Raw genomic sequence first — 27989 nt, 5'->3', positions numbered from 1 at the left:
GGTCGCGAATTTAAGCCACACTTTAACTTTTCACGGTTGGAATTTGGGAGAGGGGAGTGCGGCTTATATTCGGGCCAATACAGTAATTCCAACAACACATCAGGAAAACTTTCTGTCAGTAAGAGCTGTTTGACAGTGGAACGGACTCCTTTGGAAGGTGGTGGACTCTCCTTCCTAGGAGGTTTTTAAGCAGAGGTTGGATGGTCATCTGTCATGGATGCTTTAGTTGAGATTCCTGCATTACAGAGAGGTTGACTGGATCCTTGGAGTCCCTTCTAACTCTACAATTCCATGATTCTATGATCAAGCTTGATGGGAGTTTGGAGTGAAATATTTCAGGTCCTAGTGCTTTGCATGAATTTTAATGAGTGATATTGGTGACGGGATGGAGGGAATCCTAATCAGATTTGTGGTTAACACAAAGTTGAGAGAGATATCATAGCTAACACCTCAGAAGTCAGGAATAAAATTCAGAATGCCCTCAATAGAATGGGAAATGAGGCTGAAACTAACAAAATGAAATCCAGTGATGATAAATGGATAGTTCCACCTTTAGATTTTTAAAAAGCACAGGAAAAGGAACTTCAGGACTGCAGTCAATCATAAGCTGAATATGAGTTAGCAACTTGATGTGGCTATGGGAAAAAAGACTCATTCGGTTTTAGGCTGCATTCCATGTTACAAGAAGTAATAGTTTGTACTAGTCATTTTGCATTAGTTGGAAAAGGAAACTATGTGAAAAGCATTCTATAAGGAAAGGTATATTTAGGGTGGTTTCAGCAAGATTTTACTCAGAAGAGACCCACTGAAGAGGACAAGACTAGATGTAATCAGTTCAAATTATAGAAGAATAGATTTCAATTAAAATTAAGAAGCACACCTTGATGATGAGAGCAGTTTGCCAAAGGGACCAGTCATAAGGGGAACTTTCCCTTACAGGAGGTCAACAAGCAGAAGATGGGCATCATCTGTTACTTATGCCAGTTCAAGATTTCAAGCAGTGAATTGATAGCCTATGATGAACTCTGTAAATCTGTGAATAATTTATTTCTCCCACTTCCTTAAAAAAAGGAGCAAAAATGTCAAAGGAATCTCAGCACAAACATCCAGCTACTTTGCCATGTTCTCCATTGGCATCTTCAATATATAACAAATACGTTGCCCTTAAAGCACCAATGTTACTGTTAGTTCAAATTTACAACTCGAGGGACAACTCCACAACATTCTTTTTCAGATTATTGGATGCTGATTTATAATAGTTTGCATAAGCAGGTAAGTGAATCCAATAACAGCAGTAATAAGCATGATTGCCGTGTGTGTGTGTGTGTGTGTGTGTGTGTGTGTGTAATTTTGTATGCGTGTGTAGTAGAAAAGAAAATGTATGCTCCCAAAATACTGATATCCTCTAATTATTTGCACATTTACAAACACTACTAAAGTTTTGTTCCAGATGTGGTTCAGAAGTCATGACACCATAAAAAAGACACAACCCTGAGAGATAGGGGTTTGCTCCACGGATGATCTTCAACTGTACCAAAATTTTAGGCTTATACAGAAAAGTCAGGGTCATGATTTGAATTATGTAAGGATCCCACCAGATTTAGAGCTCTATCTAAGCACGGGCTTGCTATTCTCTTTCTGGTTTCTGTCCCACTGTTATCTCCTCTTCTTTCCTGTTCTCTCCCCTGCTCAGTCCTTCCTTCTTATCTGTTCTTCAGTCTCTAAACCCTCTCCAAACTCAGACTATTGCTCCTTTCCTGCTCAGGCCTTATTTTTCTCCCCACCCCACCCCAAGTAGATACCCACTTTTGTCCTAGCCTACAGCTCTTGTCCCAGTTTGGACTTTTTTGTGTGCCTTCCATGTGCCCTCCTATTCCTTATCCTTGGTTTCTTCTTCCTCCTCCTCTGTTGTTCTCCCCTTTAGCACTTTCACCTTCTCCATCTTCACCTCAAATGTCTCCTGGCTCTCCACCAGTCTTTTGACAGCAGGAGTTTAAATGTCCCTTCAATGACAACTGGTCATACCCCCTTTCAGGGGTGGGGGAAGGGGTGTGTGGTGTGTGTGGTCTGCCCCAGGTGTCACCACTGAGGGCGGCGACAAAATGCCGGGCAGCGCTCACCACGGAGCCTGCAGCGCACCTGAGCCACGCGTCTCTCCTGGGAGAGACACAGCGGCTTGGGTGCGTGTAGGCTCTGTGCTGCCCAAATAGTCCACCCACTGCCTCCCCTCCCAGCTGTAGGGCGGCTGAGTGGGAGAAGGCAGGCAGACTCTGGAGGCCCCATGGTGCACCCCACCACTATGGGCGGCTCGCCCTTCCCCTGGGTGCCACCCTAGGCACCTGAGTGGCTTCCACTGCCACTGCTCCCTTTGCACCCCATTTCTTCCAGGTTCACCTACAGACATCTGGTGCTTCGGTGGATATTGTTTCCACCATGGCCTACAGCCAAAACCAGAAGCACCAGGGTAATGAGGACGGAGCACACTGGACCATGATCACCAGTACACTATCTTTATAGACAACTCTTCTCACGTGAAGAAAATTGCCTTAGCTTCCCAGGAAAATCTCTCAGGCATTATTGATCCTCCCTTTCTCTTTTCATTCTGCTTATTGATTTTCATTTTAAGCAGGTTGGTAGCAAGTGCTGCTTCACTCATTTCTGGCTGGTGATTAGTAATAAATATCCACACAAAGGGATATCATTATTGGATTCTGCAGGGCTGATCAGTAAACACAAAGCAGCTTATGAGAGTCAAATAAAGTAGAAGGAAGAAAGGACATGTGGCATTGCGGCAACCAAGAAACCATTTTGCACAAAAATATTGGCATGTCAAAAGTGTGGGTTGATGTGTTCTGTGTGGATTTCTGCATAAGGCAGTCATCTGGTTGCATTTTCATCCAATCAGTTTGCAGATCAGCTCACATTTGCCAAAGAACTGGGAAACTTCAGCCATAAATGTGGGGTAGGCTTGGCAAGTGGTGGAACCATCATATGATACTTTTAACTCTGAACATTCACCATTGTTTCTCAACACACAATTATCCTTCAGTATTAAAATACTGAGAAAAACACGCACGCATGCACACCACATTCCAACAAATTTACCATAAATATGGGTTCCTTCATATGGGGCCACAATCATGACCCTATGCTGAAGGTGCATCAGGTGAATAATGCCATAAATAATGAGAAATTTGTGGGAGTAAGTTTTCTGACTTATGGCTAGAAAATGGTTTAGTGGACTGGTTCAAAACTTGGCTGTGTAATGTTTGAGGATGCTCCATGCCAACACTGGCATAGAAAGAATATTTTTGAAAATACTTATGTTAAACACATTAAAATGTGATGAAATCAAATTTATGAGATACTCTGGCATGTTGACAGGTTGGTGTGTGTTTTTCTTCCATAGATTTTTTGGGGTGTTTTTTTTCAGAAATATTTATCAATTTGTATTTTGACTTTGAGGAAACATTTGTTGTTTTAGTACAATGGAAAATTTGGTATGTACTTTTACCTATGAGACATTTTGTAGGGGCAGAGTTTGGTAATATGGTGCCCTGAATGAGAACAAAATTTGGTGACCCCCATAGATATTTCTTATTTTCACAATAATTCATTTTGGTACAATTGTTGTTTTTTAATGGATCTTCTCAGTAGGTACCCATATAAAAAGGGTTATCATCATCATCATCATCATCATCATCATCATCATCATGCCCCCTTGGCATGGCACTCTAAATTTGCCCTAAATCTGGCATTGCACATCTGTAGTTTAATTAAAAGGGCCTGTTTGTAGCCACTGTTAGTCAACCAAGTTGCTTATGCTATTGTCAATGGTCAACCATTTCTGGCCAATATTAGCCTCTGGAGGTATAGAACCTTGTTGTTTCTAGGCAAGATTCTGATAGACCAGACCTAAGCCATGTAGAGTTTATGGTTTAGGTGGGCCAAGAGGTTAGAAGTTAGGTATAAAAGGTGATGGGGAGAAGAAATCAGAGGAGATGAGTACAAACAGTTTGAGAGACATGGGGGGCTGGATTTCGGTTGTACAGCTTTTAAAGATGCAAAAGAGCTTTTAGGGAAAAACCTTCAGGAGCATAAGGTTTATGGGGCAATTGAGTGTGGCATATTATTATGTAAACATCATTTTAATACTGTGGTAAGTGTAAGAAGTAACAAGCCATGCCCTTGTTTTTGATGCAGGCCGCTTTGAAGAAGAATGGAAATGGTGGGTAAGGACCTCTGCAGCCTGCAAATTCCACTGTCAAGTCATGAGTGCCTCCACTATTATTTCTGGGTTGGCAATTGCATCCCAACTCTTAACCCATGGGAATAATTAACAGTTGGCTCCAAATGCAATGCTGGTGGCACCTTGACTATGAAATTCCCTCCTCTTGGAGGCATGTGAATTTCAGAGATGGTTGAAGATGTCCCCCTTCACTTTAGCCTTTGGGAGAAGTCTGTTTAGGCCAGAACTGTTTAGGCCAGCTGTAGTTAATAGATGCTTTTGAGGGAACAGTATAATAGGTTTCAATTTTAAAATGGATTTAAATTGCATTCTATAGTTCTAATATGCAGGTGCTTATGTCTGTAAACCTTCCTGGGATCATATTTGATGAAGGACAAGTAAATACATGAAACCTCCAGCTCCTGAGTGAAAAGGAGGACTGAAGATTATCACACATTTCATTATTCTTACCAAATACATCACACTTATAAAGCTCACAGCCAGTACGTTAAGATTTCTTTCTATATATCTATCATGTTTAAGATGCCTATTTTACTAGTAAAATTGCACCCCCTGTACTGTCAACTGCATCAGTGCTTTTAAAAACAGGGAAAGATGATTCCCACACAAACACCTCCAACCAAGCAGCACTTGACAGTACCTGGAAAATTTGGTTCTTAACAGAACCAAACTGAAGCAAACTGAAATTGCCTTAGTATATTTAAAACGAGTATGTGAAAAATCATGTCTTGCTCATGAATATTAAATTTATTCTTATTTTAATCTTCTTGATGGAGAGGGGGAAACCTTTTGCTATTAGGTTGTTAATATTCTTTCCCTTTTAAAAATCTTCCTGATGGCCATATCTGATGCATATCTTGGTGCTACTGAAAGGCATTGTTGGCTCAGCTCCCTTCTAAATTCTTCCTTCATAATTAAATTTCAGGTAATTTCTCCCCCTTTTAATTAAATGTGCACTGAATGTGTAATGAAAAGCAATGTATTTCTCTGTTGAAGGTTCTTCAGAGGGATTTCTTTTTTCCCTTTTTTTTTTACAAAATGAAAATCCAATTGCTGCACCAAAGGAAAATTAACTGTAATCTTGAGCAATAAGTGCAATGACTTGGGAACAATAAACAGCAGCGCAGTGAAGTGAAAAATAGTCATGCCTAGGGACAAAGATGAATCAGGACTGATAGAAACTTTGGAGTAAGTATGGCAAAAAAAACCCCAAAAAACCTACCACTGAAAAATATAGGCTTCCTTTCCAGGCAAAAGGCAGCAGGCATGTAATGCTCAGAGAAGAAGTGAGCCACCAGAGGACTTCAGAAACTATTATTGACAATAGTGCAGCAAATTTATTCAGAAATAAGTGTGATGAATTTATGACACTATGAAATTAGGTAAAGATTTATTTCCAGGTTCATTAGCCAAAAATTCATCAGTAGTTAACACGTTCTAAAGGAAAGCTCATGATCAGCAATTCACTCAGAAGTTGTAACTGAGATCTGTTAAATGCTGCAAAACCCCTGAGCCTCTTGGGCTTGCTGATCAGAAGGTCGGCAGTTCGAATCCCCACGACGGGGTGAGCTCCCGTTGCTCAGTCCCAGCTCCTGCCAGCCTAGTGGTTCGAAATCATGCCAGTACAAGTAGATAAATAGGTACTGCTGTGGCAGGAAGGTAAACAGCATTTCCGTGCACTCTGGTTTCCGTCACAATTTTCCATTGCGCCAGAAGTGGTTTAGTCATGCTGGCCACATGACCTGGAAACCTGTCTGTGGACAAACACCGGCTCTCTTGGCCTGAAAGCAAGATGAGCGCCTCAGCCCCATAGTTGACTTTGACTGGACTTAACCATACAGGGGTCCTTTACCTTTACCTTTTTTACTACACAACTGTAGGCATGCCATGTAGGTCTACAATCTGGAATATGTCGTGCTTGGAATGAACTAGTTCATTGGAGCTAGTTCAAAAATCTCTGAACTAAGCCTGAATGTCAATACTATATTTTCCAGGAGCTAAGTTCATTTTGGGGTAGAACATTGGATGATTTCTTATTCACCTTCACAGTGAGGGAAGAGATGGGTAGTCAGACGGGGCAGAAATTAATCTTCTCAGACTGGAGGAGCAACAGGGAAGAGTAGGGCCAGGGCCTACAGCCTCAAAGCTAGAACCAACCAAGCCTATGTCCTCACTTACCAGAGATGTAAGTCAAATGCAGCCAACCCAAATTCCTAGTGGAATTGCTTTTCTCCTTTAAGCAGTGATAGAGAGCAAATATCAGAAGCATGAAAGTCAGTCAACATGGAATGAGAAGATAGAATCGGGATTCAAGATGACCTTAACAGTTTGGAGAATGGGGACCAAACTAACAAAATGAATTTGAATAGGGACAAATTAAAGGTTCTACACTTTGACAGGAAGAACCAGATGCACAAATATAAAACGGGGAACACCTACTTCAAGGGAAGTAATAGTACCACTCTATTCTGCCTTGGTCAGACCACACCTGGAATACTGTGTCCAGTTCTGGGTGCCACCATTTAAGAAGAATGTTGACAAGCTGCAACATGTGCAAAGAGGACAACCAAGATAACCAAGGATCTGTAAACCGAGCCTTATGAGGAACAGTTGAAGGAGCTGGGTGTGTTTAGACTGAGATGAGATATGATAGCCATCTTCAAATATCTCAAGGGCTGTTACATGGAAGAGGGAACAAGCTTGTTTTTTTCCACCCAGGAGGGGAGAACTTGAACCAATGGCTTCAAGTTACCAGAAAGGAGATTCCAATTAAACATCAAAAAGAACTTTCTGTCACTAAGAGCTGTTCAACAGCGTAACAGTCTCCCTCAGGTGGGCTCTCTTTCTTGGAGGTTTATTAGTAGTAGTATTAGTAGTAGTATTTCCCTCCCATTTGACTGCTTTTCCCCAGCCACTCTGGGCGACTTAAGCATATATAAAAACATAGTAAAACTTCAAGCCATCTGTCATAGATGCTTTAGCTGAGATTCCTGAATTGCCGTGGTTGCACTAGATTGCCCTCGGAGTCCCTTCCAACTGTACAATTCTATAATTCTATGATTTGGAGAGCCATACGTAGGTTTCTCATTCCTGCCCTGAGAGACAAATTCATGCAAAATCCAAATGGGTTGGCATTCTATGCAAACTTCATGATGGTGTGTGGGCAGCAATGAAGTTTTTTTAAAAAAACAAAACAAAACTCAGTGATTCATTCAGGGATTGTGTGAATTGGTTCTTACTCAGTTTGATTTACTGACATTAGAGTCTGATAGTACTCAGATAAGTACACTTATCTTCACTGAATGGTTTAGAAAACAACACTGGCCCCATTACCACATCTGTTTATATGAGTAATGATGGCCTTGACCTGGCTGGCTCACAGGACCATTTTGAAAATTAACACGATACTGATATCAGCACATTATTAGCGTCAGCTTCAAATGATGAGTATTCATGCGGGTTGCATAATTTTCTGGAACATTTGTCCTGCCACATTTCTCCAGCTTTCTATATTTCCATTGCTTTAAGTCTTCATTCCAGTAAATGTGAAAACTTTCCAAAAATAATTTTAACAGCTTTAAACCCCTGTTAATTTTCTAATCTTCAAATTTGAGTTTTTAAGTTAGCTCTATTCTCATTTCAATTAAACTTCTCCTTTAAGCCAGAGGCCTAACATTTTTGGGTCAGTGATTCATTTCATGATTACTGGTTTTCATGAACAGATGGAAATTATACTTTGTTTTCCAAGGATTACCTTCAATCTGTTGTTTGTGTTTTCATGTCCATTTCACTAGTGATCATTTATCTGCTTTCAACGCAGTTCCATGCATGTTCAACCTAACATCCATTCTTGTTTCATTCAATATTAGGTTGATTCCAAATAACTACGGGAACATATATTTATTTTAACAAGACCTTTCCCCTATACATTCATATATTCCACCCCCTGACACTTGCATGTAAAACAGAATTAAGAGGCAAGGAGTTGGTTTGTTTTTCCATTGCTGATCATTCTAACAGGATAATTTCTGTCATAAATTTTGAAGTTTCCTAATGATTCCCTGCTAACTGTACAGCAATCTCAATGAAAGACTGATAGCTTATCTGCAGATACATGACATTAGGAAGCCATCAGAAATCATATCAGTGTGTGTGGCACTAACAAACCAATAAATTTCATATCTCTCTCTCTCTCTCTCTTTCTGTATCATCTTTCATATAGGAGGAATGTAAGATGTGATTATTCTACATTCCTGGCTAGCCTCTTACTTCATAATACAAGTGTCTGTATAGGCAAAGCGAGAACATAAAATAATTGGAGAACTTTATCTCCTGCTGTCCTAGCAGGTAATAACTATTCCTTGCCCTACCCTCCACCATTTCCTAGGCATGCAATTAGGAGACAGTAAGACCAATATAAAGCATCAGCACAGTATTTACCGGTAGTTATTTTGCAACTGAGTTTTTTGTTCATTTTATATATGAATTGCAATCTTCAGGGGAGAAATGATTATGTAGCCAAGACAGCATCGCTTATGCACAAGAGAGGTATCACCAGACTCAGGGAAATGCCAAGGTTTTTTGAAGTACAACAAAAGCCTCATGGGGAAAAACCCACTTTCCAAGATCAGCCCATTGAGGATTGAGCAAGCTCAGTAGCCAGGAAGGATGGAGGAGGGGGGTGAAATGGAGTATTTTTGGCAGATGGTGAGGACAAATGAAATAAGCTTAGATTTTAAAAGGGTAGAATGAAGGATCCTTTGGCTTGGGCTCTTTTAACTCCCAAGCATAACTGGCATCAATCAAAAGAGAAACTCATAACTAGCAAGAGGAATAACTATTGAAGAAGGGGGAGGATCAACAACAAAAAAAGCTATGAAACAGCCATATGGATTTTCCATATGGATTTTAAAACCTTGTAGAGAAGTGGTGTAAAGGAAGAGTAGCAATAAATAATTTTGGCTTCTATATAGATGGCAATTTTCTGTTTGACATGTTAACACCTGTCGCAATAGACAGCCTAACATCACAAATTTTCATTTTGAAACAATGCAGGAACTAAATATGCTTGGCTTTGACTGCAGGCAGTGCATATCCCCCCCCCCTTTCCAACTCTTAGTAGGCTTTTCTGTTGTCCAATAGCTACATTTTGACAACGAATATTATAAAAAATAAAAAAATAAAAATTCACTGGTTTCTTTCATTAGAACTGAATACTTACAGTCAATGCCGTATTCCTGCTTTAATGGGGAATAGCAGTATAGTTTGCAAGAAGGGAAATGCTAGCAACAGACAAACACACACACACTTTTTTCCAGATGCTTTCTTTCACTTGACCCTTGAACTGCTGGAAATATTCAGTGTGATCCATTATCTTACTGGCCATTCTGAAGCTTTCTGCCACTGTCAAGCTGGTTGAACACAGCTTTGATCTGGCTCACCGTATTCTCAGACTCTTCACATCAAACATATTACAAGCTCACCAAACCCAGCAGGCTTTGATGCTGTGCGTTTCTCAAGCAGCAGCCCAATTGTAAGGTGCTTCTGAAAAGCAGGAGGTTTTGGAACTATTTATGATACAGCATGTGAAGCGATACTGGCCAAAGGGGAAGGAAGCGAGAGCCTACTAGCTACGCAAAAGCCCTTGGGCATGCCTAAATTTGCTCTCTCCCGGCCAAGGAACTCCTACAAAAAAGACAGAATATTTAGCTTCAGGGCAGGATCTCCGCCACACACATCAACTCTCCTCAGCTTAACACACTTAACCCTGGCCACAGTCTGCCACAAACCAAAATCAGGAGCAAAAGAGATACAGTCCACAACGGTGCCTGTAAAACTGGTGAGTTCGTAGGAAACCAGCCTGTAAAACCAGCATGTTAAAAAGAAGCAGGCTAGACACAAATGCCATATATAATCCAAGTGAAATGCGAGCAGATGGGAAATGAACAGGCAAGGGAAATGTAGCTCTAGGGAGGGCACAGCAGGTGGAAAAGCTTCAGACTTCCTCTCTTTTTTACTTAATTAATTTAAGCTTTTTATTTAATTCATGAATAACTATTTAATAAACAGGATATGATGACAGTTCTGCCTCAGGTGCAATGCCTGCATGCAGAAATATTACTGCAGGACTCACTTCTGGTGTGTTTCCTTCATCATTTGTGCAGGAGGAGGATGTACCCATGCAGGAATGAGAAGTCTGTGCAGGCCTCCCACATCCCCATCCAGCTCTTCATGAAAATTATCATTAATACTCTGAGAATCATTAAATTCCATTGTGCAGGGAAGCAGAGCTGGATGGGAGCATGGGAGGTGTGATTAAACAAAATGCTGTATATTAGACAAAAACACATTAAAATGTGTATATTAGGGGAGAGAGACACTAAAATTCTGATGAATTTTCATGAACATATTATTTCCAAATAATAATTTGGAAACAGATGCAGAAATGTGGCAAACTGAACTAGACTACAAAAATGAGATGGTGAGAGAAATCAATATTTACACACTTATTCGTTGCTAAAAGGAAATCTACCCTCCACCCCTTTAACGCAAATGCTATCCATGTCTTTTAAGCTATGTTCTACCAGTCTCCATATTGCTTTGCTTTGTCTTGTAGATCTTCTAAGCTCTTGTTTGTGTCTTTCTGATGTTTGCTCCAGCTCACCATCATATCAACCCTTTGTAGAGATACTACTTTCTGTGCAGACTGTCACGTGCTGGGTTAGAGCTCCTTAGTGTTGCATGCTCCGACTTGAAGATGCTGTGCTTTCCTTTTCTATTATTGGCCATCCAAAAGTGGCACTAAAAAGGACCGCAAAGCCTCTTTCTTAATAACTTTTACAGTCTGTGTTCATGCTGAGCCATCATAAATGTGCACCTGCTCATTTGCCTGTGAGGGCTTTCATGTTCTGTGAGCCAATGGCATGCTATTATTTAATATTTATATTTCATACTGCCTTACCAGAAATGTACTTCAGACTAGCCTACTTCTGGCACCATGTGTTATTCCTAGTGTTATGAAGCAATGCTGGAAACTGTTATATGTTAATAGCAAACACTGTGTTGTGGCTCTGCAGAAGAGCATTCCCTATTATGATGTTAAAGAAATCTACTTGGAAGAAGCCTTATTGAGTTAAATCAAGCTTGCTCCTAGATAAAAAGGTATAGGATTGCAGTCTTAGCTAACACTCCAGTTTGTTCTCTTCCACTCCCTCTGTCTGCTACTGCCATTATCCTTTCAGTCATTTCTAATATATTTGCATTTGACTGTCCCCTTCTCTCACCACACACAGATGGATACATGAGACCAAACTCAGTTATAGCTGTTAAGATTATGAACTGAAGCCCTCCAGGTGTACCTGGAGAGCAACACTATTAACTTTTGCAATTCTTTTCAGTGAGGGGTCTTAGCATACTTTTTTGGGTTTGAAGTACTCAAATCTGCTATTATTTTTGTAGTTGGACAACACTTAGCTTGGTAAATCTACATTTGATTTAAAAGCACATAAACTCTTCTTGGAAAACAAATGAATTTTAAGTTTGCCTTCTGGAAATGTCAGATAATGCTATAAAAATTGTTTCTCTGCATAAAACATATCCTACTAAGCATATAACAGTACCCTGTAATCAAAAAGCAACATTAGAAAGTAACAACATCAGTTAATAAGAAATTTAAACAACAAGTTTCATCATACAGATAGGTAGCCGTGTTGGTCTGCCATAGTCAAAACAAAAAAATTCCTTCCAGTAGCACCTTAAAGACCAACTAAGTCAGTTCTTGGTATGAGCTTTCGTGGCCATTTTTCACCTTTTCACCCCTTGCTTTTTCCTGTAAGACCTATTGCAGTCGTTAAGAGTCGTCAACAGGCTCATCACAGCTATCTGCCAATCACCCATTCCCACCACCCTTCTGAGTAATACCCCTCCCCACCTTCTCACTATATAGAAGGGTCTGGAAACTTCTGTTTCAGTGTATCTGAAGAAGTGTGCATGCACACGAAAGCTCATACCAAGAACTGACTTAGTTGGTCTTTAAGGTGCTACTGGAAGGAATTTTTAAGTTTCATCATGTTTTTCTTTGTTTCTTTCTTGGACCTTATTTGCCAACTTGCTTCTTGGCTTCTGATGTAGCCCTCACATTTCTCATGCGTATACACCCTACCTGCTGCCTCTGTGACTTGTTTCACACACCTCTCTATAGCCTGAGCATGACAGGGCCACTGTGACTCTTGCATGGGCTCATCAATTAACTTCTTTACTTCTGCTGCAGTACGTTTACATGTCAAAGAAGGTTCATAAAGCCCACCAGACCAGTCTATCTGCTCCAACAGGAACAAAGCCCTGGGGGGTTGATGGAATGTGTCTTTCTTTCCATACAGGAAAATCTCCTAGTGTCTCATCATCTCCACCCCTCAAGTCAATGTTCTTTTGGATACCAGCTCTCCTCTCATCACTGTCATCTGAACACAAGAGTGTTTTGCTTTGCAGGGGTAGTGCAGACAAACAATGGATTCCACTATCATTCTTACGATGTTGAGGGTTTTGCCTTTAAGTCATGTTTTGAAACTTATATGTGACAAAGCCTGTTTGCTGTTGTTAACCACCTGGAATGGCTCACTAGAACAATTTCAAGAAGAGGTAGATATGTGTGAAGTTTTCTTGTCCTTGTGGCCTGTGTGATCTGATATCTGTATGCTTGAATAGTTGACGAGAACCTTTATGGCATTGTCACTTAGTGACATAAGAGGCTCTTCAGTTGAGAGTTTGGCGAATGAAGGATCAATTTCAAGATCTGCAGCACTGTCTAGTATCTTGCCAATGTTACTTGTTCTGTGATCAAGTGTCACTGAGGTAACATTTTTGGCATGGAGGACACCAGATCAGCTTACAACCAAACTTGACCTCTACCCAGAGGCATAGGAAGGTCAGGTGGTACCCAGTGCAGAAAATTTCTTGTCAGCCCCCCCCCCATTGATTTTTTTTAAATGCCTGCTCCTAAGGTCTTATCTTACTAAACTAGGGATTATATAGCTATATCTGAAATTTCGTGCATATCAGTTAATATCTTGACCCTACTCCACTGAATTGAAATTTTAGCCTTCACGACATAGGAAAACGGCCAAGTAAACAGCTATTTTCATGGAGGAGGGTCAAGATATTAACTGATATGCATGAAATTTCATATATAGCTATATAATCCCTAGTGTAGTAAGATAAGACCTTTGGAGCAGGCATTTTTTTAAAAAAAAACCAAACAGTTTTTTATGAATTGCCCTAGTAGGGCAGTAATTGTTCCTTGATAATTTGTCACCCCCCTCCATGATGGCACCTGGGGAGGACCGCCCCCGCCCCCCCTTTCCTATACCCCTGCCTCTACCTAATGCATGGTACCAGCCTCCCAGCCAGTGTTAACATTCCTAGAATCACTTCCAATGGCCTCTCGGCTCTCATCAATGCCTTTCTTCTTCATGAAATCTACAAGATTATTAGCAATAACTTCAGCAGGTTTTTCTTTCTTTGAGCCTTTCTCTTAAGTGGTAAAGATATCTTCCACATGCCTCACTGCACACAGAATAATGCTGTTCTGTGGTGATGCTGGGGAACTGCTTATTGAACTGTCTGCTCTCAGCATAACTTGAGTTGTATCTTCATGGTCGTAAAAGAAGGTGCAGTTGATTCAACCCTTCTGACAAAGATCATGAAATTCCTGATCCAGGGATTTCATAACTTTTTCTTGGATCTCCTCTTGTATCTTGTCTCCTTCATGATCAGGCCAGCATCCATAAAAGCAGTAGTGGTGACAGCGGCTGTGGCATGCAGGCCAGAACCCATCTGATGCTCTGCATAGCGATATTATGTATTTCTAATGTGATGTACTCATTTCTTTTTATTATGAATGGAAAATGTACTTGCTTTACCTTATATCAATTCACAACTTCCATCATTTCCATTTGGGCATTAGCCATTTGCTTTTCATTTTAATCAGCAGAGAAAATTATTTCATCTGATATTATTGAAGCATTCTGCTAACTTCTCTGCTTATATTCAACAAGCCTTCTTTTTTGTTATGCTCCAGCATATTACTTGGTAAATTTTTTAATGACCTTTATGCAATTTTGCACACATATTTTTCACAAAAATTTAATAAGAAGTTTAAAATTGAGAGTTAATAGAAATTACACAAAAATGTAAAAAGAAAAAAGGCAACATTTTTATGTAGTTGTTTACCAAGCAAAACTAAATTTAACCAACATATATTTTGAATTCCCATGTCATGTTACAACTTTCTAGCACCCCTCATTTTTGGAGATTGAAAATTGAAAAATTCAACACAACTACTAGTAGGAAAAGTGGAGTTACACAAGGTAAATTTTTTGAGAAAAATTCAAGGGGTTAACAACAACAAGGAGAACTCACACTTCACATTGTGGGTGCCCTTTGCAGGATTGCGCGTGGTGCTACAGTTCCCAGGGAGCTGACTGGCAAACAGGGGCTGGCTTGCCTCTCAGTGTTAAATTTTTGGAGGTTCACACCCAGCCTCAGTAATCAAGTTTCTTGCTGGGAGGTGGGGCCAGCCCCATTTATAAATAGGGTGTGGAGCCGACAATAGCCAGGTAGTTGGCTATGGTGATTCATCCTCCCTTTGTTTAATGTTTCTTGTTTGCAGGTTAACTGTTTCTTCCTGTGTAGCCAGTGCTGCTACAGTCTTTGACTGGTTGCTGTTGAAGGACTGGGAATAAATTTTCCTGCATTGGCAGGTTTTGTCTTCCCCATAGCAATTCGTCCTCCCTATATGGTGTGTGTGAGGACGCGGGTGGTACTGTGGTCTAAGCCACAGAGCCTAGGGCTTGCCTAGGGTGACAAATTATCAAGGAACAATTACTGCCCTGTGGTGCTGTGGGTTAAACCGCAGAGCCTAGGACTTGCCGATCAGAACGTTGGTGGTTCAAATCCCTGTGACGAGGTGAGCTCCTGTTGCTCGGTCCCAGCTCCTACCAGCCTAGCAGTTTGAAAGCATGCAGTGCAAGTAGATAAATAGGTACCGCTCCAGCGGGAAGGTAAACAGCATTTCTGTGTGCTGCTCTGGTTCACCAGAAGTGGCTTAGTCATGCTGGCCACATGACCCAGAAGCTGTGGACAAAAGCCGGCTCCCTTGGCCTATAGAGCGAGATGAGCGCCACAACCCCAGAGTCGTCCGCGACTGGAACTAATGGTCAGGGGTACCTTTACCTTTATGGTGTGTGTTTGAAGTGGCGACTCACGCCCCTGCATCTTTATTCCTTCCTAATGATCCCTGGGCGCTGTCACTGGCTGATCACACAAAAACAATTCTAATACAAAGATGATGATAAATATATTGTGTGGTTTTTTTAAAAAAAAAGTTTTAATGCTTTTGTAATGGTTCTAGGGGTTGCTTGTGCGTAAGCCGGTGCAAACACCTGGCTGGGTTGCCTGAGTGAACCTTTTCTGTCCGGACAGTCACTCACCTGTGGCTGCCTCAATCGCTGGCAGACTCCGTCAGTGGGCTTTTCTTAAACTTCTTCCAGCAAAGAAGCTCTTTGATGCCTAGTCTCCTCCTACTCTCTCTGCGTAAAAGCCTTCTGCGCAAGGAGGGCCCTACTCTCCCCGCTGGTCCCCGGCAAGGAGTCATGGGACTGCCTCGCTGCTTCCCCCATCTGCCCCCCTTCTCCACTGGTGCTATGCTGATTCTCTTCCCCAGAAGATGGGCTGCCTCTCCCAATCCCGGGACGCTCTCTGGAATCTCTCTGGATTTTGCTCTCTCCCTCCGGCACTGATGGCAGTTCCCTGACATCCACCTCCTCCTCAGGCCCCCCTCACCTCTGACACAATCTTCCGATACAACCTCCTCTCTCTCCTCGGTCGACGATGTGGGGAACCCCCTGAAGGAACTGTCATCATCTTCTGAGGATTCAAAACCAGCCTCCCATCCACTCGGATCTCTTCCTGCTGGTTGAACCTCCCAGTCTGATCCTTCTCCCTCGGACACTTCCCCTCCCTCCTCTTCTGAGGCAGAAAAACCCACAAAGTCCCCTTCGTCGTCTGTGGGTCCAAATTCTTCCTCCCAGAATCTAGCTAATGGTTTGGGCTTATCCGGGAACAAACCGTGGAATTCTTCCACCAGATACCCGTCAGTGATTGATTCAGCAGGGACCCAAGTGTTTTCCACCCTGCGTTCCCCCTCCCAGGCTACCAAGTACTCTACCTGGTACCTCCCAACCTTGAATCGAGTATTTCCGTGGCTTCGTTACAGTGTTCCCTCTCCTCTACCCACGGGTGGGTGGTAACCCCTCCCTCCCGTCCCAGGAATTCCCGCCCCTCCCTGTAAGGTGAAAGTAGGGACCTATGGAACGCCGGATGTATCTTCATGCTGTCAGGCAACTTGAGCTTAAATGCCACTGAGTTAACCTGCTGTATTACCTCAAAAGGCCCCAGCCGCCTAGGCTGCAACTTCTTGCACCCTCCCTTTAGGGGCAACCCTTGGGATGACAACCACACCTGGTTTCCCACCCGTATGGCCTCCCCCTCCCAACGGTGCCTGTCCGCCTGCCTCTTGTAAACTTCCTTGGCCCGCTCCAAGTTCAGCCTGAGTTGCTGGTGTAAGGCCTCCATTTCCTCCACAAATTGCTCAGCCGCAGGTACACTCCATCCTTCCGCCCCAGGAAGGCCCTGGGGTGACACCCGTAATTGGCCATGAAAGGGCTCATTCCCGTGGACACGTGTTCAGCATTATTGTACGCAAATTCAGCCAAAGCTAATTTCTCCACCCAATCGTTCTGTCTCTCGCTGACATAGCAGCGTAGGTACTGCTGGAGTATACCATTCGCTCTTTCGGCTTGTCCGTTGGTTTCTGGGTGCCTCGCCGTCGAGAAACTCACTTCGACCTGTAGCAAGCTCATGAGTCTCCGCCAGAACCGGGAAGTAAATTGTTTCCCGCGATCCGAGATTACCCTCAAGGGAGCCCCATGCAGTCTAAAAATGTGGTCCACAAACAGCCTGGCTGTCTCCTCTGCGGTTGCTGCGTGTGAGCAAGCTACAAAATGGCACATTGTAGTCAGTAGATCGACCACTACCATGACCACTGTCTTTCCCCTTGACTTGGGCAGATCTGTCATAAAATCAATGGACACCACCTCCCAGGGTCTTTCTGGTGTAGGTAAGGGTTCCAGTAGCCCCACGGGGGCAACCCTTTCCCCCTTTGCCCTCTGGCATCGGTCGCACCCTCGTACATATTCTCGTATGTCTTCCCTCACCTTTGGCCACCAGAACTGCCTGGTGACAAGTAGCATGGTCTTGTGCTGTCCAAAGTGCTCAGCTGTTGGGTTGTCATGGAGTTGTCTAAGTACCTGCCCCCTCAAAGTCTCCCCTGGTACATACAGTGCTCCCTTATAGTACAGTAGCCCTTCCTTTTCCTCAAACCCTCCATTGTCTTCCTTTCTGTCCCTGAGTTACCTGATTTTTGTCTGAGCAAGCTCATCGTCTCTGGTGAGCCCTGCCAGTTCCCGTTTCCCAACCAACGCTCCCCCCCACACTCACCGGTCCTCGGGGAACACGTGCCTGGTCTCTGGTGGCCCCTCTCCTTCCATGTACTCCGGTTTCCGGGAGAGAGCATCTGCCCTTACATTTTCCTCTCCCGGCACGTATCGTATCTCGAAGAAAAACTTGGCGAACTCCTGGGACCATCTGATCTGTGTCTGGTTGAGCACTCACGCAGTCCGCCAGTATTCGAAGTTCTTGTGGTCAGTTCAGACCTGGATTTTGTGCCACGCCCCTATCAATAGATGTCTCCATTGCCGAAATGCCGCATAGATCGCAAGCAATTCTCGGTCATACACCATGTAGTTTTGCTCCGACTTGCTCAGCTTCCTAGAGAAAAAGGCACACTGCCTCCAGTTCTGCTTGGCCCCGGGCTGCAAAAGTACCGCCCCAATCGCGCGGTCGGACGCGTCCGTCTCCAGTCTCATGGGCTTCTCCGGATCCACGTGCAGGAGCTGCTCTTCCGAGGCGAATGCCTTCTTCAGTTTTTCAAAGGATTGCTGTGCATCCTCTGTCCACATGAACTTCTTTTTGCTACTAAGACAATCCGTTATGGGCGCTGTCAAGTGAGCAAAGTTCTTTATGAACTTCCTGTAAAAGTTGCTGAAGCCTAGGAACCTCTGCACATTCTTTCTGTTTTTGGGGAGCTTTCCATTCCAGCACTGCCTTCACCTTGCCCGGATCCATGGCTAGTCCTTTGTCGGACAACCTATACCCCAGGAACCTGACCTCCCTGGCATGGAATTGGCATTTTTCCAGCTTGACCCACAACTGATGCTTCTTCAATCTCTGTAGCACCTCCCTGACGTCTCTGACGTGTTGCGTTTCATTGTCCGAATAGATCAAAACGTCATCCAAAAAGGCTACGCAATTCTTGTACAGCAGGGGCCCCAACACGTGGTGCATGAAGGCTTGAAAGCAGGCAGATCCCGATTGTAATCCAAATGGCATGACTAAGTACTCAAAAGCCCCCAGGGGGGTGAACATTGTCATTTTCCATTCGTCCCCCTCCCTTATCCTAATCATATTGTATGCTCCCCTGAGGTCCAGCTTGGTAAAAATCTTCCCCTGCCTCACACGTGTCAAAATATCGTCAATCCTGGGCATTGGGAAAGTCACGGGTTCTGACACCAGGTTTACGGCCCTGTAATCCACAACTAATCTGGGCTGATTAGTCTCTTTTTTGTCCACAAAGAACACTGGACTGCCCCCCACCGCCTTTGATTCCCTTATGAAACCAAACCCCTCTTCAGGTTCTTGTCAATAAACTGCTGCAACTCCTGCATATCCCGGTCAGACATGGCATACAGCTTACCCACTGGTAACTGAGCCCCTGGAAGCAGGTTGATTTGGCAGTCAAATGGCCTGGGGGGGCAGTCTGTCTGCCTCCCTCTCGCTGAAGACCTCCTTCAAATCCGCATATTGCGGTGGCACCTCCCTTTTTTGCTCTAGGGCCACCCCAGCCACCCTGGCCACAGTCATTCTTGGTTCCTTCCCTCCCAGACAGTGTTCTAAGCAGTAAGCTGACCCAAAGGTGACCGACCGCTGATGCCATGAAACCACTGGGTCATGTATTGCCAGCCAGCTCATTCCCAGTAATATTGGGGGTCCTGCCAGCGTGGCCACATGAAAGGCAATGGTTTCCGTGTGCCTGGAGACACTCATTCGCATTGGCGGTGTCTGGTGTGTCACTTCTCCTCCCAGGAGTTCCCTGCCATCGATGGTGGTCACCTGCAAGGGAAAATCTAGTGGCAACAGGTGGAGCTGGTGCTCCAGAGCGAAGTCTCTGCTGAAGAAATTACACGAGCTGCCAGAATCTAGCAGCCCCTCCACTTTGACGGGGTGCCCATTTGGGAGTTCTAGCACCACCTCTATGGCTATAGCTGCCTTGGGAAGGTCAGGCTGGGGCACTTCTATTGGTTGCTGACCTGGCTGCTGCCCCTGCTGGTTGGCAGCCAGGCTTTGTCGTTTCCCTGCACCAGCCCTTCCTCCCCCTTCTTGTCGTGGCCTGTAGTCCCCATCATGACTTGCCAGGCTTTCCGTTGAGGGCAGACCTTTGCAAAATGTCCCGGTCGCTGACAGAGGAAACACTTCTTGGTAGTTTTCCACTCCTTCCCCTCCCTTTTCCGGCCTTCGCCAGCATTTGAAACTTTGCGCGCGCACCATCAATTTCCATCGGCTCTGCCGCCTGGGAAGGCTCTCTCGGCATCTCCGGAATGCGGTTGCCATGGAAACGTTCCGCCCTTATCTCCCGCTTCTCCTGAGCCTGCGCTTCCTGGCATACACCGATCGCAAGCACAGCCTTTGTGAGTTCATCCATCGACCGTGGGCGGGGCGCTCGGGACAACTCGTCTTTCACTTCAGGGTCCAAACCCGCTTCAAACAACATTTGTACTGGTTCAGAGTCCAGATCCCACCCAAGCTTGTGGACTAACATCACAAAATGTGACCAGTAGTCTCTGGTGGACAGGCCCTCCTGCTTGCACCCCATCAGCTCCCTCCGTGTCACGCTTTGCTCCACCTCGCTGGAGAACATTGCGTCCATTGCCTGGTAGAATTTCTTAAGATCTTTCAATGCATCATTCTGCGTTGCCATTAGGGGCCTGATCCATTTGCATGCCCCATCCTGCAGATGTCCAACAATGTAAGCCACCCTCTCCCCGTCATCCGCAAAGTCATTTTTCTGCAAATCCAAAGCGTATTGAATTTCCATTCGGAAGGCATTGTAGTCTTGGGGCTTTCCACCAAACTTGTGTACCAGCCCCGGGACCTTCCTCCCTATCGGGTTGGCTCTGACCTGTGCATCCTGAGCCCGTCTCTCCTCCAGCCACGCAGACAGGGTAGCGACATGCGCCTCCAGGTCTTGGTTCCTCTTGACCAGACCTCACACCATGGCTTCTTGCTCTGTCTCTCCAGCCGGCCGTGTTTGGCTCATCGTGCTGCCTCTCTGGGGCTGCGCACAAGCAACGTCAGGGACTGACGGATTGCTGTAATGGTTCTAGGGGTTGCTCATGCGTAAGCCGGTGCAAACACCTGGCTGGGTTGCCTGAGTGAACCTTTTCTGTCCGGACAGCCACTCACCCGTGGCTGCCTCAATCGCTGGCAGAATCCATCAGTGGGCGTTTCTTAAACTTCTTCCAGCAAAGAAGCTCTTTGATGCCTAGTCTCCTCCTACTCTCTCTGCGCAAAAGCCTTCTGCGCAAGGAGGGCGTAGGCAGCGGAGGACCCCTACTCTCCCCGCTGGTCCCCGGCAAGGAGTCATGGGACCGCCTCACTGCTTTCCCCATCTGCCCCCCTTCTCCACTGGTGCTATGCTGATTCTCTTCCCCAGAAGATGGGCTGCCTCTCCCAATCCCGGGACGCTCTCTGGAATCTCTCTGGATTTTGCTCTCTCCCTCCGGCACTGATGGCAGTTCCCTGACAGCTTTTAATTGTCTTTTAATTGATATTTTTCTTGAAAAAAAGAAGTGCCGGGACTCACCATGAACACCTCCCTTGTTCTCTTAGAATGGCAATGGTACGCATCTGAGAGGTGCAGAAACTGAGTTCTTGTGAGTTCCTGCTTTAAAAAAAAGCCCTGTAAGTGCCACACTTTTTTAACAACAACAAAAGAGGTGCTGGCTCTGTGTACCCTTGATTACCTCCTGGAAAAAGCACTGCTTTTATCTATAATTATGTTTGTACATTGTTTGGAGAGCTTTCTGATCATTTCCTAAATCATCATCATCATCTCTTCCTGCTTTTCTACTAAATGTACTTAGAGCAGCAAACAATAATAAACCCAAACAGTATACTAAGTAAACCATGCAAAATCATGATAGCAAAGCAAGTGCAAAATAAGATAATTATGTTTTCCAGTAGTCACTGTTGGAAGCCTCATGTATGCAGTCTGTAAAACTTAAAGAACCGTTTCAGAATTTAGACGGATTGAAAATGGCTGGTGTTGGGAAAATTGTTCCCCCTTGTTGTTTTCTTTTCCAGTATTAAAAAGAGAGAAAAAGATATCTCTGCCGTCCAAAGCAATGGAACCTGCACATTTCTCCCCTTTGTTCTTTCAATAAATTATTAGGCAATTTAAACCAGATAGTGTTCTGGTGCTGCTGAGAATTGCATGTCAAGGCATGTGGTAACTTCTACTTCTTGGTTTTCATCCCTGTAATGATTTTGAAGAACAACACTAGTAAACAAAGCCCTACAGGTAGGAAAATAAGCTTTCTTCAGGTTTGTTCTATTCATGCTGCTCAGTGTGCATTGAAAATCCAATTCAGTGTGTGCTGCAAAAAATGTGCTATGAAGGGTAGTTGGTTTTGTAAAAATGGAAGGTTTCTAAATAAGACGTTTACCCACACAATGTTCTCTGCTATTTTAATGGACAAATTTTAATGAATAGGCATCTTGGAAATGGACAATGGTCTTTCTCAAAAAGCACATCTTTCTCCAAGGTGGCTGACCTACAATTTCTTTTATACAATGCAGACTTTATGCAATGCCATTTCAGGAAAGTGGGGAATATTGCTTCTCCCTCCTCATGTTTCTGACCAAATGCAATTATTGTCCAGGGGCACCTATAATTCTGGCCAACTGACAGCTTATACACATACTGAATAACTACTATTACAAACTAATTGTCCTATAGACTAGGACTACGACCCTTCCTTATGTGGGCACAATATCCATGCATGGAAGGATTCCCCATAGGACTTTCTCCCCCCCCCCAAACTCCTACCCTTGCTCTGTAAACATACAATGTTCCAGGATAAACTAGGAAATGGGAGCTCTGCATCTTCCATCCCATTCTTTGCTCAGTCAAGCTCTAGAGTAAAGCGTAACTTAACCAAGAGGAGAATGAGGGTTAGGTCAGCTTTGTATGGCTCTCCTATTCCCTACACAGCCCTAATGAACTGGTTGTGTGTTCCTGAATGTGTGGAGTAAAAAATAAATCTGTTTATCCCTCAGCAGATTTCTCTGCATGCTGGAACAGCAGCACACAGAAGATAGTTTGGTAGTTCTGTAAACCAAAGACAGAAATCCCTTTGTTGAATTGATTCTTTGTGACTATGATAGCATTGCTAGAGTCATTATGAAGTATAAAAGCTACAGCAAATTCTCTTAAAAAAATTTTTTGCTGCTTAAATCTGAACATATTCCCAGGTGGGCCTTTTAGCATTTCTTCAAATTTCATCTTTTTCCATGAAATGGTACCCCTCATGATAATGAATGAAAACCTGAGTTTTATTTGGTTTCTTTAATAAAAGGAAATTCAGAGTAAAAATTGAGAGATCTTCTCCATGTAGAAAGTGAAATGTGAAGAAGCAGGAGAGTTCTGTTCCTTGACTTCCAACTATTAATGAGGGCAGTGTTGATCAATACATAAATATTATACTAGTATTTGAATATTTGTCCCTTCTCTCTTGGTACTCTTCTGAAATCCTATGCAGAATTAAATGGGGCTGCATTTAATACTTACTTTTGAGTAAGCATGCATAGGATCACATTGTTAATTGCTTGAACTCCATATTGTTTTGAAGATTTGGAGTGTTCCTAATTACTAATTTAGGCAGTATTCTAAGCAGGAGGGAAATGGTGATATGTTATGCCTAACAGGGCTTGAAAAAGAAATGACTACTTCAGTTGGTTCACAAATTTTCAAGGTTATATCCTTTGAGTAAATGATGCATGTGGTCTTGTGAGATCTCTTACATTATAGAGAATAGCTTTTCTGAATTCATCCGCCTCATTGTGAAGCTCTCTAAAGACCCCTTTCCATGTTAGAATGGTCAGTAACAGAAGTGAGTTGACAAGTTACTCCCCTGACTGAAATTATAATGTGGAAAGGGATTATATGTATATATGCCTACTGGGAGCTCAGACACAGGCCTGCCAAGCTGCTCTCTAAGTCCCAGTTGAGGAAACTTGAGACTTCGTGTGATGCATTTGTATCTGTATTTTGTGAATGCATGGGGCAGGTCTCATCTTTAGCCAAGAAAGCAACATAATCCATAAGTCCACTAATGTTGTCCACAATTTAGACCTGCTGGGCAGAGATAGGATTGCTCCAAAGTCTTCTTGCATCAAATATGTGTCAGTGAATGGATTCTATGCTGGCATAGCGCCCACTGTTGTGTGCCAGCAGCATCTACCTCCATTGGAACCATTATACTAGAAAAATGCTGTCAGTGCAATGGGGAAGTGGGTGGAGTTCGGATTGTGACAGGGAGGAATTCTGCCGTTCATCATGTAACAATCTCAGGGCAGATCATGGCATTCATAGTAGCATGGAAATCATAACTATATTGCATCACCTTGGCTGTGAGTCCTGGGAGATCTGCACTCTGGCTTGTAGGTCTTTTCCCACTTGGTCTCAAAGGGTGAGGCCCTGACTGACTCTGGCTACAAAAGCCAAGGTTGCTGAATAAACTATTGGGCTGGCGTATTGAGATTTCCATATAAAACCAAGGTAGCTAACCTTTAATCAGAATACAATTAATACAAAAGCTGTGTGTGCACTTTGGAATGCCTGGTGGGATGCAAACATTTCAAACTGGTGATGAAAGTCAGGTAATACTGATATCAGGTAAAACTCAGGGGGAAGAGTGATCCACATCTGTGGTTCAACCACCAAGAAGGCCCTGTCACATGTTCCTGGTATGCCAGGCTTTATTTGGTGCCAATGCAACCAGAAGGGTCTTCCTGGAAGACCTTTAATCATGGGAGAGACATTCCTCCAGGTAACAAGGTCCTGAAACTTAATCAGGGGTCTTGATTCCACTCCCACTTACAATGATGGTGCAATGTGAAACCTGAAAAAAAGAGGAAGCATACATAAAAATATGCCCACGGAAGTTAATGGACAGCCCAGAATGCCTGAAAACAAGCAGCTTTTTGATGGGGATTTGGTGATAGATTGACAAACTGCATATAGTCAGGAAGAACAAAATGAAACGAAGAGCTGATTAATAACGCTTGTCCTCCTACATGTTTTATAGGTACACTAAAGATGACATTCCACTCTGCCTGTTGTTCCTCTCACATTTCCTTGCAGGATATTCATCTTGGAGCTAAATAACCAATAACTTCAGGAAGATCTCACACAGCCGCTACCAGTGTAAGTATTGCTACAATGAAAACATCATCTCCCAAAATCAGTAGATAATGTACTTCCAAATAGAGATACCAGGGAGGTTGCAATTTGAAGAATACAGAACTAGCCTGGAATTAATTATAACTGGGGGGAAAGAGGAAAAATTCACTGAGCAATTGCATTTACCAGCTAGGATTCTGAGTAGTAGGCAAAACTAGTTAGATGAATGAATAGTCTGATGTGGTATACAGCAGCTACTTATTTACATTCCAGTACTGTACTGAATAAACATTATCCAGTTTTCAATAAATATATGTTCCTGTTGTTATCTATAACTTATTCTAACATAATTTTACTATTTCTGCTCTCTGCATTTTTAAAAAGACATTCATTAAAACAGTTTCAGCATTATCCTTCCACTTATCTGCTATATGCAGTGCATTGATCTGAAACAAATTATTCATTATATGTTTCAGTTCGGCCCTCTAGATAATACAAATGTAAGACCACCAGATCCCTTGGCAAATCATATCCCAATATTTCCCTGATTTGTTTTGTAAGTTTCCCCCAGAATGTTTGGTGTTTTTTAAAAAATATTTGTTGCAATTCCATCATATATCCATAAAAGCTGTTGGTCTGTTTTATAATTCACATTTCCAGGGTTTTTCCATTGTTGACATTAGGTTTCTGTTGTTGAAATTATATAGTGTTAAGTGCTGCTGAAACATATTTGAGAGACATATTCCTTCAGGATTATGCCTATCAGTTTATAGGATATACCGTATTTTTCGTCCCATAGGATGCTCCGTCCCATAGGACGCACCTAGTTTTTTTGGGGGGAAATAAAGGAAAATGTTTTTCCCTTTATTTCCCCCCCCCCAAAAGCAGGTTGGGGAAACCGAACCAGGTCGAGGAACAGCGGGGTGGCAGTGCTGCGCTTCCCTGCTGTCCCCCGAGCTTGTGGGGCTGGCCGATGTCTGCCCGGCGCGAGGGGCGCTCTGCTTCAGGGTGCCCCGTCCGCCCGGCGGCAGGCTGCTATCCACAGCGTGGGGAGCCCTGCGGGGAACTCCTGCAGGGCTCCCCATGCTGTGGATGTCTGTCCGGCACACGGGGCGCTCTGCTTCAGGGTGCCCCGCCCGCCGGGTGGCAGGCTGCTATCCGCAGCCTAGACATCCCTGCGGGAACTCCCGCAGGGCTGCCTAGGCTGTGGATGTGTTCCCGAAGCCTGGAGAGCGAGAGGGGTCGGTGCGCACCGACCCCTCTCGCTCTCCACGCTTCAGCGAAAGCCTGCATTCGCCCCATAGGACGCACCCAGATTTCCCCTTCATTTTTGGAGGGGGAAAAGTGAGTCCTATAGGGCGAAAAATACGGTATTATACCAAATCAATTCTCATGCATCTTGCAGTGCAGCAAAACTCCAAGCTTTCCTCTCATTTAATTTGATATGGGCAAGTTGCCAGGAAATCCTGCCATTATTTCCTTATTTGATACCTTAATAGATTGTTTAATATTGTTTGTGGCCCAAGTTTCTCAAACTTTGATCTCGCCCTGACATGTTGCATGATTAATGTGATAACTATGCGTCTTTCACAGTATTGACGGAAAGGCAGTCTTTTCATTTTTATATTGATTGCCACTTCTTGAAACGAAAGTATCTGATCATTACATATCTTGGTGATATTATGGGTGAAATTAAAAGGCCCTCCAATGAAACAGAAACTGTTTGTGGAATGGACTGAGGTTCCCTCTGCAGCCCCCCCCCCTCGTCCTCCACATGCTGCCCCCTAATCTGCTTGAGGTGGTTGCCCCCATCCCAGCAGATTTTGAAGTTTGTGCGAGGGCTACTGGAGAAGAAAGGAAAGAGAAATTCTCTTGCAAAAGTGAAAATGTTTTCTGGATTTATTGAGACCTACATTCTTCTATTTATGAAATATTCATGTTAAAGCTTAGAAGTAGAGGCTCAGTTTTGATCTGTGCATATCCCAGCTTTCATTGTTAACTTTGTTCCATTTTCTAACAACAAAACATGGAGTTGGATCTGTGGGAAGAGTTCCTCTCATATTAAGGGCATTTCTGGCATCCACTAATGGAAGTTCTGTCTCTTGCAGCCTGATACCCCTCCCCACCAAATGCTGCAGATGGTTGGGGACCATAATGCAATACATAGGGGAGTTCTTACATTTGCTTACTCTAATACCTAGCTTTATCAAAATAGGCTATTAGGTTTCTCTAATTTAATTGTAACGTGCAAACAAAGCATCCTATATAAATATTCCTTAGCATATTGACTACATTCTGATTTTCTAAATATACACACATTTAAAAGGCTAACTTCAGGGAAATTGTAGCCATGAAATGATGGTGGTGATGACTGATTATTTTATGATCAGGACAAAACACAGAGATTATCTTTTTGACCTCACCACAGATACCTATTGGATATCTTACCCTTTCTTGAAGACAAATTTACTTCTGCTGTGCCTGTCACCAAAACAGACAGGAATCATAATACTTAAAGCACCTGCAACTGATATCACAATAACGTGTTTGTCATTTGGATACACTCAATCAACACTACTTTTCATCATCTGATGAAAAGGATTGCTGTTTATGACTTCCTAAAAATGAAATTATTAGCCTCTAGCTTTGAATGTTCCAACATAGATGCTACTAGGCAAATAGTCCCCAGAAGCATTTGGAGAGGAACATTTCTAACTTTTTTATAACATCATATTTTACCTTTATGATTTGCTGCTTTGCAGGTTGATCATTGAGGGTTTATTTTATTTTACTTTATTCCTGCACAAGGAGAAAGTTTGAAGCATTGTCTGTGCTAGCCATCACCAATGTGGTACCTTCCAGATGTTTTGGCCTATAACCCCCAACAGCCTCAGCTTCCCAGCTGTGGTAGTTGTAATCCCAGACATTTGCAGGGCACCAGGTTGCTGAAGGCTGGTCTTCTTACATCAGAGTGAGGTAATAAAATGCTGATTGGCAAAATGGACTGTACCACTTCAGACTGCATGTAGGGGATACATTATTTAAAAAAGAGTTGTTGTTTTAAAAAGAGTTTGACTGCATAACACTTCCCTGCACTTAAAAATC

The 27989-nt window shown here is 43.4% G+C and overlaps 1 long non-coding RNA gene across 2 annotated transcripts; it reads right to left on the bottom strand.

Annotated features, from left to right (window-relative positions):
• Nucleotides 1-888: 888 nt before the first annotated feature.
• Nucleotides 889-27783, bottom strand: LOC307223461. 2 transcript variants are annotated; one of them, XR_013842098.1, is made up of 4 exons: nucleotides 27624-27783; nucleotides 21285-21362; nucleotides 6428-6482; nucleotides 889-1060 (listed from the first exon to the last, which is right to left on the bottom strand). It is a non-coding gene; the product is annotated as an uncharacterized lncRNA (long non-coding RNA). The 2 variants fall into 2 exon arrangements; XR_013842099.1 differs by lacking the exon at nucleotides 6428-6482.
• Between the last annotated feature and the right edge of the window lie 206 nt (nucleotides 27784-27989).

Source organism: Podarcis cretensis (genome assembly GCF_951804945.1).
Source record: "Podarcis cretensis genome assembly, chromosome: 9".
In the NCBI taxonomy this organism is placed as follows: Eukaryota; Metazoa; Chordata; class Lepidosauria; order Squamata; family Lacertidae; genus Podarcis; species Podarcis cretensis.
This window is presented reverse-complemented; position numbering and strand designations above follow the sequence as displayed.